Here is a 19318-nt window from a genome sequence, read left to right as displayed (position 1 = left end):
TGGCACTATCCGAGGTATTTCCGTGAGTCTCGAAATGGATGACGGAAAAAATTTTTGTCCAAACACTAATTGGTCGTGTATTAGCGGACGATATATATATCGGTCTACGATGCCTTGCCACTCGAAATCAAGATATTGGGATTGGACTTGTCAATCGATTCATAACCTTTCGAGCACAACCAATATATATTCGAACCCCCTTTACTTGCAGGAGTACATCTTGGATCTGCCAATTATGTTATGGTCGGAGTCCTACTCATGGCGACCTGGTCGAATTGGGAGAAGCTGTAGGTATTATTGCGGGTCAATCAATTGGGGAACCAGGAACTCAACTAACATTAAGAACTTTTCATACCGGTGGAGTATTCACAGGCGGTACCTGCCGAGCATGTACGAGCTCCTTCTAATGGAAAAATAAAATTCAATGAGGATTTGGTTCATCCCACACGTACCCGTCATGGGCATCCTGCTTTTCTATGTTCTATAGACTTGTATGTAACTATTGAGAGTCGGGATATTCTACATAATGTAAATATTCCACCAAAAGTTTTTATTTTAGTTCAAAATAATCAATATGTAGAATCAGAACAAGTGATTGCTGAGATTCGTGCTGGAACGTCCACTTTTCATTTTAAAGAGAAGGTACGAAAACATATTTATTCTGAATCAGAGGGAGAAATGCACTGGAGTACCGATGTCCACCATGCACCTGAATATACATATGGTAATGTTCATCTATTATCAAAAACGAGTCATTTATGGATATTAGCGGGAGGTCCGTGCAGATCCAGTATAGTGTCTTTTTCGCTCCACAAGGATCAAGATCAAATGAATGTTTATTCTTTTTCTGTCGAAGAAAGATATATCTCTGACCTATCAATGACTAATGGTCGAATAAGACATAAATTGTTGGATACTTCTGGTAAAAAAGATAAGAAAATTATTGACTATTCAATAAGACCTGATCAAAACGATGTCTAATGGTCATTTGAATTTCATATATCCTTCTATTATCCAAGGAATCTTATTTCTTGGCGAAAAAGCGAAGAAATAGATTCATCATCCATTACAATACAATCAAGAACGAGAGAAAGAACTAATACCCTGTTTTGGTATTTCGATCGAAATACCAAAACAGGGTATTTTACGTAGAAATAGTATTCTTGCTTATTTTGATGATCCACGATACAGAAGAAGCAATTCAGGAATTACTAAATATGGAACCGTAGAGGTCAATTCAATCATAAAAAAGAGGATTTGATTGAGTATCGAGGACCAAAAGAATTTAGTCCGAAATACCAAACGAAAGTAGATCGGTTTTTTTTCATTCTCGAAGAAGTGCATATCTTACCCGGATCTTCGTTGATAATGGTCCGGAACAATAGTATCATTGGAGTAGATACACAACTCGCTTTAAATACAAGAAGTCGAGTAGGCGGATTAGTCCGAGTGGAGAGAAAAAAAAAAAATATTGAACTAAAAATATTTTCCGGAGATATTTATTTTCCTGGAGAGGCAGATAAGATATCCAGGCACAGCGGCATTTTGATACCACCGGAAACAGAAAAAAAAAATTTCTAAGGAATCAAAAAATGGAAAAATTGGATCTATGTCCAACGGATCACACCTACCAAGAAAAAGTATTTTGTTTTGGTTCGACCCGTAGTCACATATGAAATAGCTGATGGCATAAATTTAGCAACACTTTTTCCTCAAGATCTCCTGCGGGAAAAGGATAATGTCCAACTTAGAGTTGTCAATTATATCCTTCATGGAAATGGCAAGTCAATTCGAGGAATTTCTCACACAAGTATTCAATTAGTTCGGACTTGCTTAGTATTGAATTTGGATCAAGAGCAAAAAGGTTCTCCGGAAGAGGTTCACGCTTCCTTTGTTGAGGTAAGAACAAATGATCTGATTCGAGATTTCATAAGAATTGAGTTAGTCAAGTCCACTATTTCGTATACCGGAAAAAGATATGATAGGGCAAGTTCCGGATTGATTTCCGATAATGGATTAGATCGCACAAATATCAATCCTTTTTTTTACAAGGCCAGGATTCAATCACTTACCCAACATCAAGGTACTATTGGTACATTGTTAAATCGAAATAAGGAATGCCAATCTTTGATAATTTTGTCATCATCCAATTGTTTTCGAATTGGCCCATTCAATGGTTCAAAATATAACAATATGACAAAAGAATCGGATCCCATAATCCCAATTAAGGATTTGCTGGGTCCCTTAGGCACTATTGTACCTAAATAGCAAATTTCTATTCATCTTACCATTTAATAACTTATAATCAGATCTTGTTAAAGAAATATTTGCTACTTGACAATTTTCAACAGACTTTCCAAGTACTTCAAGTACTTAAATACTGTTTAATAGATGAAAATAGGAGGATTTATAACCCGATCCATGCAGTAACATCATTTTGAATCCATTCCATTGAATTGGCACTTTCTCCATCACGATTATTGGGAAGAGACATCTAAAAAAATTCGTCTTGGACAATTTTTTTGTGAAAATGTATGTCTATTCAAATACGAACCACACGTAGAAAAATCTGGTCAGATCATAATTGTTCATGTTGACTCCTTAGTTATAAGATCGGCTAAGCCCTATTTGGCCACTCCAGGAGCTACTGTTCATGGCCATTATGGAGAAATCTTTTACGAAGGAGATACATTAGTTACATTTATATATGAAAAATCGAGATCTGGTGACATAACGCAGGTCTTCCAAAAGTGGAACAAATCTTAGAAGTACGTTCTATTGATTCAATATCGATGAACCTCGAAAGGAGAGTTGAAGGTTGGAACGAAGGTATACCAAAAATTCTTGGAATCCCCTGGGGATTCTTGATTCAAGCGGAGCTAACCATAGTTCAAAGTCGTATCTCTTTGGTTAATAAAATCCAAAAGGTTTATCGATCCCAGGGGGTACAGATCCATAATAGACATATAGAGATTATTGTACGTCAAGTAACATCAAAAGTGTTGGTTTCAGAAGATGGAATGTCTAATGTTTTTTCACCTGGGGAATTAATCGGATTGTTGCGAGCGGAACGAGCGGGGGCGCGCTTGGACGAAGCGATCTCTTATCGGGCAATCCTATTGGGAATAACGAGGGCATCTTTGAATACTCAAAGTTTCATATCCGAAGCAAGTTTTCAAGAAACCGCTCGAGTTTTAGCAAAAGCTGCTCTACGAGGTCGTATTGATTGGTTGAAAGGCCTGAAAGAGAACGTTGTTCTGGTGGGATTATACCCGTTGGTACCGGATTCAAAAAATTAGTGCACCGTTCAAGGCAAGACAAGAACATTTATTTGGAAATCAAAAGAAAGAATCTATTCGATTTGGAAATGAGAGATATTTTGTTACACCATAGAGAATTATTTTGTTCTTACGTCCCATTTCCATGAGACATCAGAACAATCGTTTACGCGATTTCATGATTCCTAAGAGCAGATTCTTTTACTTTAACTATCTTTTCACTTTTAACTATCTGTCTTTTAACTTAACTATCTGGTCCGAGTATTGATTTGGTAAAAAAAAAATAAGTAATTAAAAGACATTAATGGTTTGTACCGTGTATCAACGGTTAATTCCCGGTAGAAGGTTCCATCGGAACAATTATTTATTTCAAAGTACCTCGTCTCTTTGTTAAAAAAATAAAAAGAAAAAACAAAAAGGAAGTGTGGGGAAAAATGACAAGAAGATATTGGAACATCAATTTGGAAGAGATGATGGAGGCCGGAGTTCATTTTGGTCATGGTACTAAGAAATGGAATCCTAGAATGGCCCATACATCTCTGCAAAGCGTAAAGGTATTCATATTACAAATCTCACTAGAACGGCTCGTTTTTTATCAGAAGCCTGTGATTTAGTTTTTGATGCAGCAAGTAGGGGAAAAAACTTCTTAATTGTTGGTACCAAAAATAAAGCAGCGGATTCAGTAGCATCAGCTGCAATAAGGGCCCGGTGTCATTATGTTAATAAAAAATGGCTCGGTGGTATGTTAACGAATTGGTCTACTACGGAAACGAGACTTCAAAAGTTCAGGGATTTAAGAGCAGAACAAAAGATGGGGAAACTCAACCGTCTTCCCAAAAGAGATGCCGCAATGTTGAAGAGAAAATTATCTGCCTTGCAAACATATCTCGGCGGTATCAAATATATGACGGGATTGCCTGATATTGTGATCATCGTTGATCAGCAAGAAGAATATATGGCTCTTCGAGAATGTGTAATTTTAGGGATTCCGACGATTTGTTTAATCGATACAAATTGTGACCCCGATCTCGCAGATATTTCGATCCCAGCCAATGATGACGCTATAGCTTCAATCCGATTGGTTCTTAACAAATTAGTATCCGCAATTTGTGAGGGCCGTTGTAGCTATATAAGAAATCGTTGATTATGATTAAGAATAATTAGTTAATTATTTGGGGATTTTATAGATTTATTGGATCGGTTACTATTCTTGAATTAAAAAAAAGAAAAAACAAAATGGAAATGTGGGCATATTGATAATATGTTATGATGTTATGTGATTTCTTGGTATCCTATGTAATTTCTTGATATCCTAAATATACGATTGATGAATACAATTAGTGATTCAAGTTGGTGAGTTGAGAAAGAGATGGTTGAATCAAAATAATTTATTTTTTGAAGTTCAATTTTTGTTAGAGGACCATATGAATGTTATACCATGTTCCATTAAAACACTCAAGGGGTTATACGATATATCGGGTGTAGAAGTAGGCCAACATTTCTATTGGCAAATAGGAGGTTTACAAGTCCATGCCCAAGTACTTATCACTTCTTGGGTAGTAATTGCTATCTTATTAGGTTCGGTGATCCTAGCTGTTCGGAATCCACAAACCATTCCGACCGGCGGTCAGAATTTCTTCGAATATGTCCTTGAATTTATTCGAGACTTGAGCAAAACCCAGATTGGAGAAGAATATGGTCCTTGGGTTCCCTTTATTGGAACTATGTTCCTATTTATTTTTGTTTCTAACTGGTCAGGTGCTCTTTTACCTTGGAAAATTATACAGTTACCTCATGGGGAGTTAGCTGCGCCCACGAATGATATAAATACTACTGTTGCTTTAGCTTTACTCACGTCAGTCGCATATTTTTATGCGGGTCTTAGCAAAAAAGGATTGGGTTATTTTGGGAAATACATTCAACCAACTCCAATACTTTTACCAATTAACATCCTAGAAGATTTCACAAAACCCTTATCTCTTAGTTTTCGACTTTTCGGGAATATATTGGCTGATGAATTAGTAGTTGTCGTTCTTGTTTCTTTAGTCCCTTCAGTAGTTCCTATACCTGTCATGTTTCTTGGATTATTTACAAGTGGTATTCAAGCTCTTATTTTTGCAACGTTAGCTGCGGCTTATATAGGTGAATCCATGGAGGGTCATCATTGACTAGCTTTCAAAATAGTCTTTTTATTATTATTTTTTATTATTATTATTAAGTAAGTTTATCCCAATTCATGCGTGGTTCAAGATAATCCAATTGGTTGGGGAACATAATAACGTATTACTATATGACTTAGAGTTTTAGGAGAAAAGATGGACGGTATTACAGAATTGTAAAAAAAAAAAGAAGGGTTGGGGAGGTTATACTAGATGTATGTAATGTCTATAAGCTCGGACCCCGTCTATGTTTCTAGGAATGATTCTAGAATCCGATTTAATCTAAAAAAAATGCGGGTGGTTTACGTTATGGAAGAAACAAATATATATGTCATATTAGAATGACATTAGATATTCATTAGTTATATAAGGCTATCCCTATCATCCTATATAACATCACTATATTACATAATTACATGCTATTACTTAATTACATGCTATTACTTAATTACATACTATTACTATTTTTATAATCATAACTTCTACTCTGTAATCATAATATAATCCTATACATAATATAAAATATAATCCTATACATAATATAATCCTATAATGATAATATAATATAATAATAATATTAATATAATAATAATATAATAAATATAATAATAAATAATAATAAATAAATAAATAAATATAAGTAAATAAATATAAGTAATAAAATAAGTATTAGTTAACATTAATAATTAGTTTAATAGTTAATATTAATATAAGTATTAATATTCATATGTAAAATATCTAAGTATCAATTAAGTATTAGTTAATATAATCATTTATAATTATATTATCGATAATTATTAGTATTAATTATTACTATATATTGATATTGGTACTACTACATACTTTTATATTACTACATATTGATATATTGATATTGATTTGTATTGGTATTAATTTGATTGATATTGATTGCAGCTCACACTGCATTTAGTCACACTCCATTTAGACGGATTTCAATATCAGTCCTTCTATTTTGTCTGTGATTGTGGATTGAATGAACAAAGAGATGAACTCAAGAATGGTGTAGTAAAGAACGAAGAATTAAATGAAAGAGTGGTTCGAAACAAAGAAATACAATAGTTAGAACTGTATGCATATGGATTTACAAAAACTCCATTATGGGTAAAAACGAGATAGTTGTGACGATTCAGTTCAGTAATTTAGTAATATTATCATTTCAATTCGGAGTTTTTAGTTACTTCGGACCGCTGGATCTTAATGATAAAATGAGTAATAATTCATTGGTTGATTGTATCATTAACCATTTCTTTTTTTTTGTGCGAGGAACTTACCATGAATCCACTGATTTCTGCCGCTTCCGTTATTGCTGCTGGATTGGCCGTGGGGCTTGCTTCTATTGGACCTGGAGTTGGTCAAGGTACTGCTGCAGGCCAAGCTGTAGAAGGTATTGCGAGACAACCAGAAGCAGAGGGTAAAATACGAGGTACTTTATTGCTTAGTCTAGCTTTTATGGAAGCTTTAACAATTTACGGACTGGTCGTGGCGTTAGCGCTTTTATTTGCGAATCCTTTTGTTTAATCCTAGAAATAAATAGAAAAAAGTACCTTACATACTTTTTTCTTATTTTATTAACTTTAACTTGGAATTGCCCTTTGCTTCTTCGAATTATATTTACACTTTACTTATAAATTACTTATTTGTTGAGACAATACGCCAGGAAGGGCTGATTTGAGGATGAGGAATTACCAGATTCGCTTGCTTTCTTCCTCTTCTGTCCTTAGCTTAGTACAATAGAAAACTTTTTTACTTTCATTGTTCGAAGCGTTTCAACAAACGAAATAGTTATCAATTGATATGAGATCTAAGACCTAAGTAAAGTATCTTATTGGAAACTTCTTGAAAACTTAAAAAATAATAAATTTCAAACAAATGATTTAATCTATTGCCATTAAATAAAGTGGAAATGAAATTAATAAAAAGAAATCGATCAAAAAAAGGCGAGTGAAGTGATACAAAAAGAACTCTGTTCTTTGTTAGTCCTATCCATAAGAGAGGGGAGCATATGAAAAAATGTAATCGATTCTTTCGTTTCCTTGGGTCACTGGCCATCCGCCGGGAGTTTCGGGTTTAATACCGATATTTTAGCAACAAATCCAATAAATCTAAGTGTAGTGCTTGGTGTATTGATTTATTTTGGAAAGGGAGTGTGTGCGAGTTGTGTATTTCAAGAATAGGTTGGATCCATCCAGCTGCACTTTATTTATGGTATTTATAGGAGAAATAGGAAAAAGGTGCACGATCTCGACGAATTACTTCTGAATAAATTAAGAAATCATATGTAAGAACCATAGCATTTCGTGACTTATTGGTAAATCCACTTTGATTCTCTATCAACCAATAATGTGAGACCATTAACATGGTTAAAGCTAAATTGTTTAAAGTCCAGGTAAAACATGGTACTCTTTCTACCACTTCTACCACTACGTTAGTAACGAAATGGTTAAAAAAAAAATAGTTGGTAATTTATTTGATTTGATATAGAACACTCATATCGATAAAAGAATTTGAACCATTTACTAGAAAAATGAGCACTTTGCTTTTTTTATCTAATGCCGAAATGACGACCTATGTATAAAAAAAGAGGAATTTTTGGACTTGAAGAAACAAATAAAAAATATAATAATTATTATTTTCATTTTTTTAAAATGAAAAATGAAATAGAATTCTAAAAATGAAAATGATAAATAAAATACAAAACAAATATAAATAAAATACAAATAAAGAAACAACTTTGCTGACAATTCTAGATTTTTGTCTGGTCTAGTCGGAAGAGTCCTCCTGATATTCTGGTCTTGTATCAGTTTTGACATCTTTGAATACAAACAGAAAAGAGAGGGTAGGCTCATTACATTAAAAAAGATATGGGAATACCCACACCATAAATAAAACATTAAAAAAGATATGGGAATACCCACACCATAAATAAAATAAATAATTGAGCGTGAGAGCCAAATGAATCGAAAGATTCATGTTTGGTTCGGGAAGAGATCATGGAAGTTTTGAAATTAATGATAAGATAATCTACTTTCATTAAATGATTTATTAGATAATCGAAAACAGAGGATTTTGAATACTATTCGAAATTCGGAAGAATTACGTAAAGGGGCCATTGAGCAGCTCGAAAGAGCCCGGGCTCGCTTACGTAAAGTGGAAATGGAAGCAGATGAGTATCGAATGAATGGATACTCTGAAATAGAACGAGAAAAACAAAATTTGATTAATGCCACTAGTAATAGTTTGGAACAATTAGAAAATTACAAAAATGAAACCCTTCAGTTTGAACAACAAAGAGCGATTAATCAGGTCCGACAACGAGTTTTCCAACAAGCCTTACAAGGAGCTCTAGGAACTCTGAATAGTTGCTTGAATAGCGAGTTACATTTCCGTACGATCCGTGCTAATATTGGCATTCTCGGGGCCATGCAAGAAATAACTGATTAGCCCTTCTTTTTTTAGTTATAGTTTAGGCATTATTTTTATCTTTTCCTTCCTAAAAAGAATAAAGAAACACTAATGGTAACCCTTCGAGCCGACGAAATTAGTAATATTATTCGTGAGCGTATTGAACAATATAGTAGAGAAATAAAGATTGTGAATACCGGTACCGTACTTCAAGTAGGCGACGGAATTGCTCGTGTTCATGGTCTTGATGAAGTAATGGCAGGTGAATTAGTAGAGTTTCAAGAGGGTACAATAGGCATTGCTCTGAATTTGGAATCAAATAATGTTGGCGTTGTATTAATGGGTGATGGTTTGATGATACAAGAGGGAAGTTCCGTAAAAGCAACAGGACGAATTGCTCAGATACCTGTGAGTGAGGGTTATTTGGGTCGTGTTATAAATGCTCTGGCTAAACCTATTGATGGGAGAGGTGAAATTTCAGCTTCTGAATCTCGGTTAATTGAATCTCCTGCCCCAGGTATTATTTCTAGACGTTCTGTATATGAGCCTCTTCAAACGGGGCTTATTGCCATTGATTCGATGATCCCTATAGGACGCGGTCAGCGAGAATTAATTATTGGGGACAGACAGACCGGCAAAACAGCCGTAGCCACAGATACGATTCTCAATCAAAAAGGTCAAAATGTAATATGTGTTTATGTAGCTATTGGTCAAAAAGCATCTTCTGTGGCTCAGGTAGTGACTACTTTCCGGGAAAAGGGGGCGATGGAATATACTATTGTGGTAGCCGAAACGGCGGATTCACCTGCTACATTACAATACCTCGCTCCTTATACGGGAGCGGCTCTGGCTGAGTTTTTTATGTATCGTGGACAACATACTTTAATAATTTATGATGATCTCTCCAAACAGGCACAAGCTTATCGCCAAATGTCTCTTCTATTAAGAAGACCTCCCGGTCGTGAAGCTTATCCAGGAGATGTTTTTTATTTGCATTCACGACTTTTGGAAAGAGCCGCTAAATCAAATTCTAGTTTAGGTGAAGGAAGTATGACCGCTTTACCGATAGTTGAGACTCAATCTGGAGACGTTTCAGCTTATATTCCTACTAATGTAATTTCCATTACAGATGGACAAATATTCTTATCTGCCGATCTATTCAATGCTGGAATCCGACCTGCTATTAATGTGGGTATTTCCGTTTCCAGAGTAGGATCCGCAGCTCAAATTAAAGCCATGAAACAAGTAGCCGGCAAATCAAAATTGGAACTAGCGCAATTCACAGAGTTAGAAGCCTTTGCACAATTCGCTTCTGATCTCGATAAAGCTACTCAGAATCAATTGGCAAGAGGTCAACGATTACGCGAGTTGCTTAAACAATCCCAATCAGACCCTCTCGCAGTGGAAGAACAGATAGCTACTATTTATACCGGAGCGAATGGATATCTTGATCCGCTAGAAATTGGACAGGTAAAGAAATTTCTCAGTCAGTTACGTAGCTACTTAAAAAACAATAAACCTAAATTTCAAGAAATTATATCTTCTACCAAGACATTCACCGAGGAAGTAGAATTTCTTTTGAAGGAAGCTATTCAAGAACAGATCGAACTGTTTTTACTTCAGGAACAAACATAAATTTCTTACTTTTATTCTATTCTTGGTATATTCTATTCTTAGTACAAGAGTAATCATTGAGAAATAGTTCTGATTCGAATGATTCAAAAAGGGTTTCTTAGTATAGCCATTTTTAAAAAGTATAGCCATTTTAAAAATAGATGGAAATAAATTGCGTCCAATAGGATTTGAACCTATACCAAAGGTTTAGAAGACCTCTGTCCTATCCATTAGACAATGGACGCTTTTCATTCCTATTTTATTTTTTTGTATTCTTACTTTCTTTTGTTCGGATAAAAAATCAAATTACACGGAAAATATTTTAGGGAATAAAAAAGAATGCATATCTAAATTGATGGTGCATGTATGTATAATACATAATAAGATGTATAATACATAACATAATAAGATGTATAATACATAATAAGAAATATGGAGCGGGTAGCGGGAATCGAACCCGCATCGTTAGCTTGGAAGGCTAGGGGTTATAGTCGACGTTGCTTGATCACTTTTAACGTCTCTAATTCAAAACCGAACGTGAAATTTTGATTTCATTCGGCTCCTTTATGGAAGATTGATGTATTCCTAGAGAAAATTAGATCCATAACATCTATGTCAGCCTTTCTGTCTGAATGTATCCCAAACTACTCGCTTACTAGATGATCCCTCTAGAGGAGAGGGATTATACCAAATCCGTCTAGTCTAGTTACTTCGTTCCCTATTTCCACTCGCAGGATCCCGAGGAAAAGAATTTGGTTTCCACCGAGCTGAAACAATATGCTGATGGTTCTAGTAAACCAAAACCACCCTTTTCTAGCTTGTTTGGCTTCAATTTCCCTTTTACAACACCAAAATTTAAGATCTAGTTACGATTGGAAATAAACTTTTGTATCTTCATCCATAGATCCTTTATTCATACTCATTCGATTGGAAGAATTGATCCAATTCAAAAAAAATTATGTTTCACGACTCCATATACATAATCCAATTTTCTTATTCAATTTCGAAAATAGAATTTCTAATTGGACTTTGGATACAAATCGTGAGAATGTATGTTCTTCCTCAAATATGCTATTGAGAGGTAAAGGATTAAACCCTTTTAAGAAATAAAGTTTTTGATCGGAGTATGCAAAAAACCGAGAGACCCCTTAACTTTTTAAGTTGTTAATAGAACGAATCACACTTTTACCACTAAACTATACCCGCTACATATACATTATTGTATATGAATGGACTATTTGTCGAACAAGGGAGTGAGACGCAATCAAGATAGCATTAAAATTATAACGTTGACACATATTTAGTCCCGCCAGCCAGGGACTTAAAAGGCGAAGAGCACAAAGCTTTTCTAAATAACATATATAAATTTAAAAAACAGTATAAAGTTATACTTATACTTTTCCTTTGCTGGATTGCTGGCATTCTCAGTCTGTCTGAAGGGGTCATTGAAGCTGGACAAAAAAAGAGGTACTGGCCCGGCCAGTACTTAACTAGGACCAGGCCGGGAGAATAAACCTTTCGTACAAAATTAAAGAAGTAAGGTTTTCTTTCTATTGGAGATACCTGTTTCGAATCTTATCTAAATGGAATTCTTGATCAAATTCGTTCTTGACTTACTCTTAACTTACTTAAATGAAACTTAAATTAAATTACGTAAATGTAAATTAACTTAAATATAAATATAATTATATAATTACTTATATAATTACATTACTTAAATTATTAAAATTAACTTAACTTAATATAAATATAATTATATAATTATAATTATATAATTACTTAATTATATAATTACTTATAATATAATATTATTATAATATAATATTATTAATTACTTAATTATATAATTACTTATAATATACAATTACTTATAAAATTACTTATAATATAATATTATAATATTTAATATTATAATATTTAAGAAATTTTTTATTACATAAAAAAAACCTTTAATTTGTTTTTTCTTTACTTTAATTGAAAATAAAATTTCAATTCCTTTAACCTTTAAATTTAGATTAGAATTTATTAATAATTTTAATTTTTAATTATTCACTTTTTATTTTTTTTTTATTTCATCTGTAATGAAATCTATTCTATAATTAGAAATTTTAATAGAATGTTTCATATTTCTAATGATAATGTTATAATTATAATGTTTAATATCTTTCTTAAATTATAATGTTTAATATCTTTCTTAATAAAAAATATTATATTAATGTCTTTCTTAAACTTAATAATTAATATCTTAAAAATTAAAAATTTTTTCTTTTTTATTATTTTCTTTTCTTTTTTTATTTAATTTCAATTTAAATTGAAATAGTTAATTTCAATTTCATTTGAAATTTTATTGAAATTTCAATTTTATTTAAATTGGGAGAGATGGCTGAGTGGACTAAAGCGGCGGATTGCTAATCCGTTGTACGAGTTATTCGTACCGAGGGTTCGAATCCCTCTCTCTCCGCCCGCTCTGATTACTTGATACTTTCGATTTCGAAGGAATTTCGATTCCTTTATTTTTTTATAGGTAAAGTGAATATATGGAATAGATAAAATAATAAGAAAAAATTAGAAAAACAAAGAAAACTCAATTTTTTTTTATTCCTCACGTCCAGGATTACGTCCCGGATCATTAGATAAGAATCCGAAGATGAAGAGAGAAACAAAGAATATCACTACTGTGTAAACAAAGAGTTTGAGAGTAAGCATTACACAATCTCCAAGATAAGATCATTTTAGAAAAAGGGAATAGATTACCTATTTTTTCTTTTTACCACATATACTATTTTGTTTGATTTGACATCATACCCCCCAAAATGGAGTTTTTTGATTTGAAAAGAAAAAGAAAGTCACTTTTACGAATTTCTTTGTAATAAGATTTTTATTCCTTCCTCACAAAAATTTTCTTGTCATATCGACAATTAGGTATTGTAGGGGACCTAGACCTAATAAACTCCTTACTCACTGAAAGGTCAGAACGAGTAAATAAACTGATCAAAATTCATCTCCGCGGTTACTCAATATACAAGAATTTCCATTTTTTAATCGAGGGTTTATAATTCTAATGTAAGACTTAGCCGATCTTATCCATTTTTATAATTTTTTTTGTCGAATAAATCATGAATGGATTTGGCAAAGTATTAAGGATTTTATCGAAAACTTACAGCAGCTTGCCAAACAAAGGCTAAGAGAAAAAAGAGAACAGGTATGACAGGCATCACATCTACGATTGGATTGAAAACGGCATAAGCTTCAGGCAATTTGGCAAAGAAAAAACTATTCGAATAAAGGACAGAATTAAGACAGATACAGATTAAGCTAAAGATATTAAACATAACAAACATTTCGTTCTTGTAGATTAGATAATTTTATTTTGATTGAGTTATTTTTATAAGGGAAAAATGAAAAAGGCAAGTCAAAAAATCCTTCTTTTTTTTTGAACTCTCCCAAATCAAAAATCCTTCCTTCCATTCTCAAATGAGAATACAAGGAATTCTACTTTCATACATTATCTTAATTGAATTCTATGTAATGATCAATTAACTTTTTTGATTCTATATCTAATCTACATGTGTTGAATCCTAGCAACAAACAAAATACCCCATATGTTTTTATTATGTATTATGTATTTTTTTGGGGGGGGGGATTGACGAATAACTAATTCTAATAATAGTCTTGACTAGTGCCAAACAGGAAAAATGGGGCGTGGCCAAGCGGTAAGGCAGCGGGTTTTGGTCCCGTTATTCGGAGGTTCGAATCCTTCCGTCCCAGATCGTTTCCATCAGAAACAAAAGATGGGATCACATTGTATCCCACATAAAACGGAAAAATCTTAAAGAGAACAACCTTTTCTTTTGTTCTGAATTCTTAGAATGTCTTTTGTTCTGAATTCTTAGAATGAATTCTTAGAATGGATTCTTAGAATCCATTTGATTTATCACAAGCATAATAAAGTGTCAAATACAGGTGGAAGTTTTTTTGAATAAAAAAAAGAGAAATTTGGGGTCTATCATTCACATTCATAATATGCTCGTACTATTGTTATATTCATTATGTCCCATATTCATGAAATATGAATTCTAAATATGAATTATAATTCTCACATGATGCATTCCGAATTGAAGCGTGAAACAAAAGCATCTCTATTCCCTTCCACACAAAGCCTAAAGTCAAAAATAGGGTATCCCAATTTCACATTCTATGTGAAGACTAAAGAGTAGGGAGTTTGTCGTACTAATTTCATCACTGGTTTTAAAACTTCTAAAGCTGTGCTGTGGCGTGGGAAAAAATAGGATAAAAATTGTCTGAATTCCATTTCTTTCTATCTTATATCTTAGATGCCTCAAATGAAAATAATTGTAAATCAATGTAACGTAGCGATTGGGGGGAAATTTTGATATTCCATATATTTTAACTTGATTTTATGGAATTGATGGAAAAATTGTTGAACCTGAAGTAAAACAAAATCTATATAAACTAAAATAAACAAGGCCTACGCTATGCCTATATGTATGATATATATATTGTGTATTGTTATTATATTGTTGTATTTCAATAACAATGTTGTTGTATTTCAATAACAATGTTGTTGTATTTCAATAACAATGGCCTTTCACTTAAGTGAAAAGAATTTGTGGAAGGGGATCTTTGATTTTAAAAATATCCATGATTACCCCCAGTAACAATATTCAGATTCTTTCTTTCAGATGAAAGAAAGAATAAGGATCTTAATGTTGCCGTACATGAGACCTTTTCTATTTCATACTCATGAAAATAGATAAACTAGATTATCAATTTACTTCTTTGGTTAAAAGAAAACCAATTGATAATTCAATTGAACATGGTAAAATTTATGTCTCCTTAGGGAATGAAATATCTGCTAAAAATTTTTAGCTACTCATTGTGATTGCGTCGACTTGGTGATTGAATTAGAGATCCAGTTTAGTCATGACTAGAAAACATAGTTCCAGTCATGATGTTGAAGTCGGAGATTTTTAAAACATTTTTTTATGAACTCTTGGTTGGTACTCGAAGAAATATGATAAATCAATAGTATCTAGAAACTTACGACCTTTTTGTTTTTTGGTCATTGGAACAGTTTATTTGACTAATAATTTATTTTTTTCCGGGATTGGAAATATATTAAATTAAAGGATTTGAGGTTTATAGTTTTTTTGTTCTAGAAAAATAGATTCTGCATTTCATGATTGATCGTCCCGAACAATCTGTTGGAGATGTAAAGTAAATAAGTCTTAAGCAAACATCTTTCTTAGAAATACGTTTCATTCATATGATAGAATATCGAGTTAAAGAAATTGGATCCTTGCTGAGCTTTCTCCGGATAAATACAATACTTATCTATCCATAGAATACTTATCTATCCATAGGTATAAAGTATAGACTATTATATAGTTCCCGTTGTTCCCATCGAGCCAATGACTATTCATGATTACATATTAAATCAATTCCATTGCGGTTTGAAATTAAATTGAATTCTAAATTAGAGGAATGTTATGGTAAAACTTCGTTTGAAACGATGTGGTAGAAAGCAACGTGCGACTTGAAGGACATGATCCGCTGTGGATTTTTACATCCACCATTTTCTATACAAATGAAGATGCTCTTGGCTCGACATAGTTTGTTCTGTTCCATTAGGAATCTAATTTTTCTTAGGTTGATAGTACATGATGGAGCTCGAGCGGAAAGGATTGATTCATTTATCAAGGGGAAGAATCTAGGGTTAGTGCCAATCAATCAATAAGTTAGACCAGCTTTGTAAGTATATCCTTAAAATATAAAATAATCGGAATTGATAAAACTATTTCGATCAAAAAAAAGTGTATCACAGAGGAATCAATTCTTCGTATTCTATTTCTATGGGTATTCTATTTCTATAGAAAGAAATAAAAAAAACAAAAGGTATGTTGCTGCCCTTTTGAAAGGAGTAAGGATCACCGAAGTAATGTCTAAACCCAATGATTTTACAAAGCAAAGATAAAGGATTCCGAAACAAGGAAACACTATTTTCAATTGTCTCAAAAATTGGATCAGAATTAGGAATAAAAATAGATTCGAGATGAGACAAACAAAAGAGGTTAGAGACGGCTCAAGAAATGTCTAAGGATTTCCCTTCGAATTCTGTCAGAATTACCCAACTTGAGTTATGAGTACGAATGAAATTTATTTTTTTTTTTTTTTTTAGGAAGAACAAAATAATAATAATGAATTAGACTATGATTTGAGTCATTATTTTGTGTTTACTATTTGATATTATATACAGAAAGATATACCGAAATAAAAATAATTTTTTCTCGAGCTCGAGCCGTATGAGGAGAAAAACCTCCTATACGTTTCTGGGGGGGGATTGTTTATGTACATCTATCCCAATGAGCCATCTATCGAATCGTTGCAATTGATGTTCGATCCCGAAGAGAAGGAAGAGATTTTCGAAAAGTGGGTTTTTATGATCCGATAAAGAATCAAACTTATTTAAACGTTCCCGCTATTCTATATTTCCTTGAAAAGGGCGCTCAACCTACAGGAACTGTTTATGATATTTTAAGTAAGGCAGAATTTTTTAAAGAAAAAACCTCGAGTTAATTAAAAGAAAAAACAACAAAATTAATAAAAAAGGGGGGAGATGATTAATATAAAATCTATCTTTGTATAATTTTTTACTTACAATTTTTTACCTAAAATTTTCCCTTTTCTTGCTCTATTCATACTTAAATTTACTTTTTTCTTGTTATAGGAATCCACCAACAAACAAGGGATTAATCTTGCTTATTGTACCTCTATTGATTGAGTAAACCCGAGATTTTTTCTTTATCTTTTCCTTATTTTTTTCCATCAAAATTTCTTATTTATGTTGTGCCAACCCAATACAAATCCTTATTTTATTTACTTTATTTGTTATTTGTTTTCTCAACATTGCATTCATATTGACAATGGTGTATCGAACAAATATAATTGATCATAGATAAATTAATTGATCATAGATAAATAAATCTCTTTATCCAGACCCCATATTGGGTTTTAACTTCACTTTTACTCAAATAATGGGTTTTGCATTGTTGGGTTTACTGTCATATAAGACGTATTTTGGAATTTAACTTAACAAAAATAAAAAATTGATAAAAAACTGGTAGGTCTGTCACAATTTTAGCATCTCTTTTAGGAATCTGGTGTTTTTAAATATGATCTGTACATTTTCTATTTATTTTGTATAATCGATCATAAAACATAAAATATTTTTTTATTTATTATTAGTTCAATGTTTTGATGGGGTCGTGCAGTGCAATTTAATGGATTTTTCATTTTTATCGTATCTACATATCCTATTTATTTTATTTTATTCGGGTTGCTAACTCAACGGTAGAGTACTCGGCTTTTAAGTGCGACTATGATCTTTTACACATTTTGATGAAGCAACAAATTCGTCCAGACTATTGGTAGAGTCTATAAGACCACGACTGATCCTCAAGGGTAATGAATGGAAAAAGTAGCATGTCGTAATAAAAAAAATTTCTTATTTTATTAAATATTTTATTAAAAAATTACAAATTCAAATGAAAGTGGAACTTTTAGTTTATCCTTACTGGATCGCTACAAAAATAAAAAATTTTTGGAAGGGAAGGGGACAAAACAAATTCACATTTACAGTTGGGTCTAGTGAATAAATGGATAGAGCCTATGGTTCCAATTTTGGTAAAACAAAAAGCAACGAGCTTATGTTCTTAATTTGAATTGAACGATTACCCGATCTAATTAGACGTTAAAAATAGATTAGTGCCTTATACGGGAAAGGGTGAGTTCTCCTGTGGGTGGACCATTGATTCTTTTTCCTTTTTTTTTAATAAATCCTAACTATTCTTTATTATGGATTAGAAACGGATGTGTAGAAGAAACAGTATACTGATAAAGAGAATAAATTCCAAAGTCAAAAGAGCGATCGGGTTGCAAAAATAAAGGGTTTGTTATCCTCTTGTAATTATAACGAAGATAAACAACGAAGATAAACCAATTCGATAGAAAAAGAGAATAAAAAGATCTATTGATTGGACTCCCTGTTTCCTTTTCGGGGTATATATTTTTATTACTATTGTATTCTATATACATAATAGAATACAAAATACCCTGTTTTGACCATATTGCACTATGTATCATTTGATAACCCAATAAATGCCTCCTACCCCTGCTTCAAGTGGAAATGTAAATGGAAGAATTACAAGGATATTTAGAAAAAGATAGATCTCGGCAACAATACTTTCTATATCCACTTCTTTTTCAGGAGTATATTTACGTATTTGCTTATGATCAGGGTTTAAATAGTTCAATTTTTTATGAACCCGTGAATTTTGGGGGTTATGGCAATAAATTTAGTTCAGTACTTGTGAAACGTTTAATTATTCGAATGTATCAACAAAATTATTTGATTTATTCGGTTAATGATTCTTACCAAAATCGATTCGTTGGGCACAACAATTATTTTTATTCCCATTTTTTTTCTCAGATGATATCAGAAGGTTTTGCAGTCATTGTGGAAATTCCATTCTCGCTGCAATTAGTATCTTCCCTTGAAGAAAAAAAAATACCAAAATCTCATAATTTACAATCTATTCATTCAATATTTCCTTTTTTAGAGGATAAATTATCGCATTTAAATTATCTGTCAGATATACTAATACCTCATCCCATCCATATGGAAATCCTGGTCCAAATCCTTCAATCCTGTATCCAGGATGTTCCCTCTTTGCATTTATTGCGGTTCTTTCTCTACGAATATTATAATTGGAATAGTCTCATTACTCCGAAGAAATCTATTTATGTTTTTTCAAAAGAAAATAA

General features: G+C 32.5%; 2 non-coding genes and 2 pseudogenes across 3 annotated transcripts in view; 3 read left to right on the top strand and 1 right to left on the bottom strand.

The window, feature by feature from the left end:
• Positions 1–7: 7 nt before the first annotated feature.
• LOC135656361 (DNA-directed RNA polymerase subunit beta''-like) lies at positions 8–2410 on the top strand (annotated as a pseudogene).
• Positions 2411–10647: 8237 nt separating this feature from the next.
• TRNAR-UCU (transfer RNA arginine (anticodon UCU)) lies at positions 10648–10719 on the bottom strand. The gene has a single exon. It is a non-coding gene; the product is annotated as a tRNA-Arg (tRNA).
• A 2128-nt stretch (positions 10720–12847) lies between these two features.
• TRNAS-GCU (transfer RNA serine (anticodon GCU)) lies at positions 12848–12935 on the top strand. The gene has a single exon. It is a non-coding gene; the product is annotated as a tRNA-Ser (tRNA).
• Positions 12936–15041: 2106 nt separating this feature from the next.
• The window catches only part of LOC135656360 (maturase K-like), a 4390-nt pseudogene continuing 113 nt past the window's right edge, over positions 15042–19318 (top strand). Inside the window, exon 1 of the transcript XR_010504171.1 lies at positions 15042–19318. This exon is cut by the window's right edge and continues 113 nt beyond it. The product of XR_010504171.1 is annotated as a maturase K-like (transcript).

This window comes from Musa acuminata, unplaced genomic scaffold (assembly GCF_036884655.1).
Source record: "Musa acuminata AAA Group cultivar baxijiao unplaced genomic scaffold, Cavendish_Baxijiao_AAA HiC_scaffold_158, whole genome shotgun sequence".
Taxonomy (NCBI): Eukaryota; Viridiplantae; Streptophyta; class Magnoliopsida; order Zingiberales; family Musaceae; genus Musa; species Musa acuminata.
This window is presented reverse-complemented; position numbering and strand designations above follow the sequence as displayed.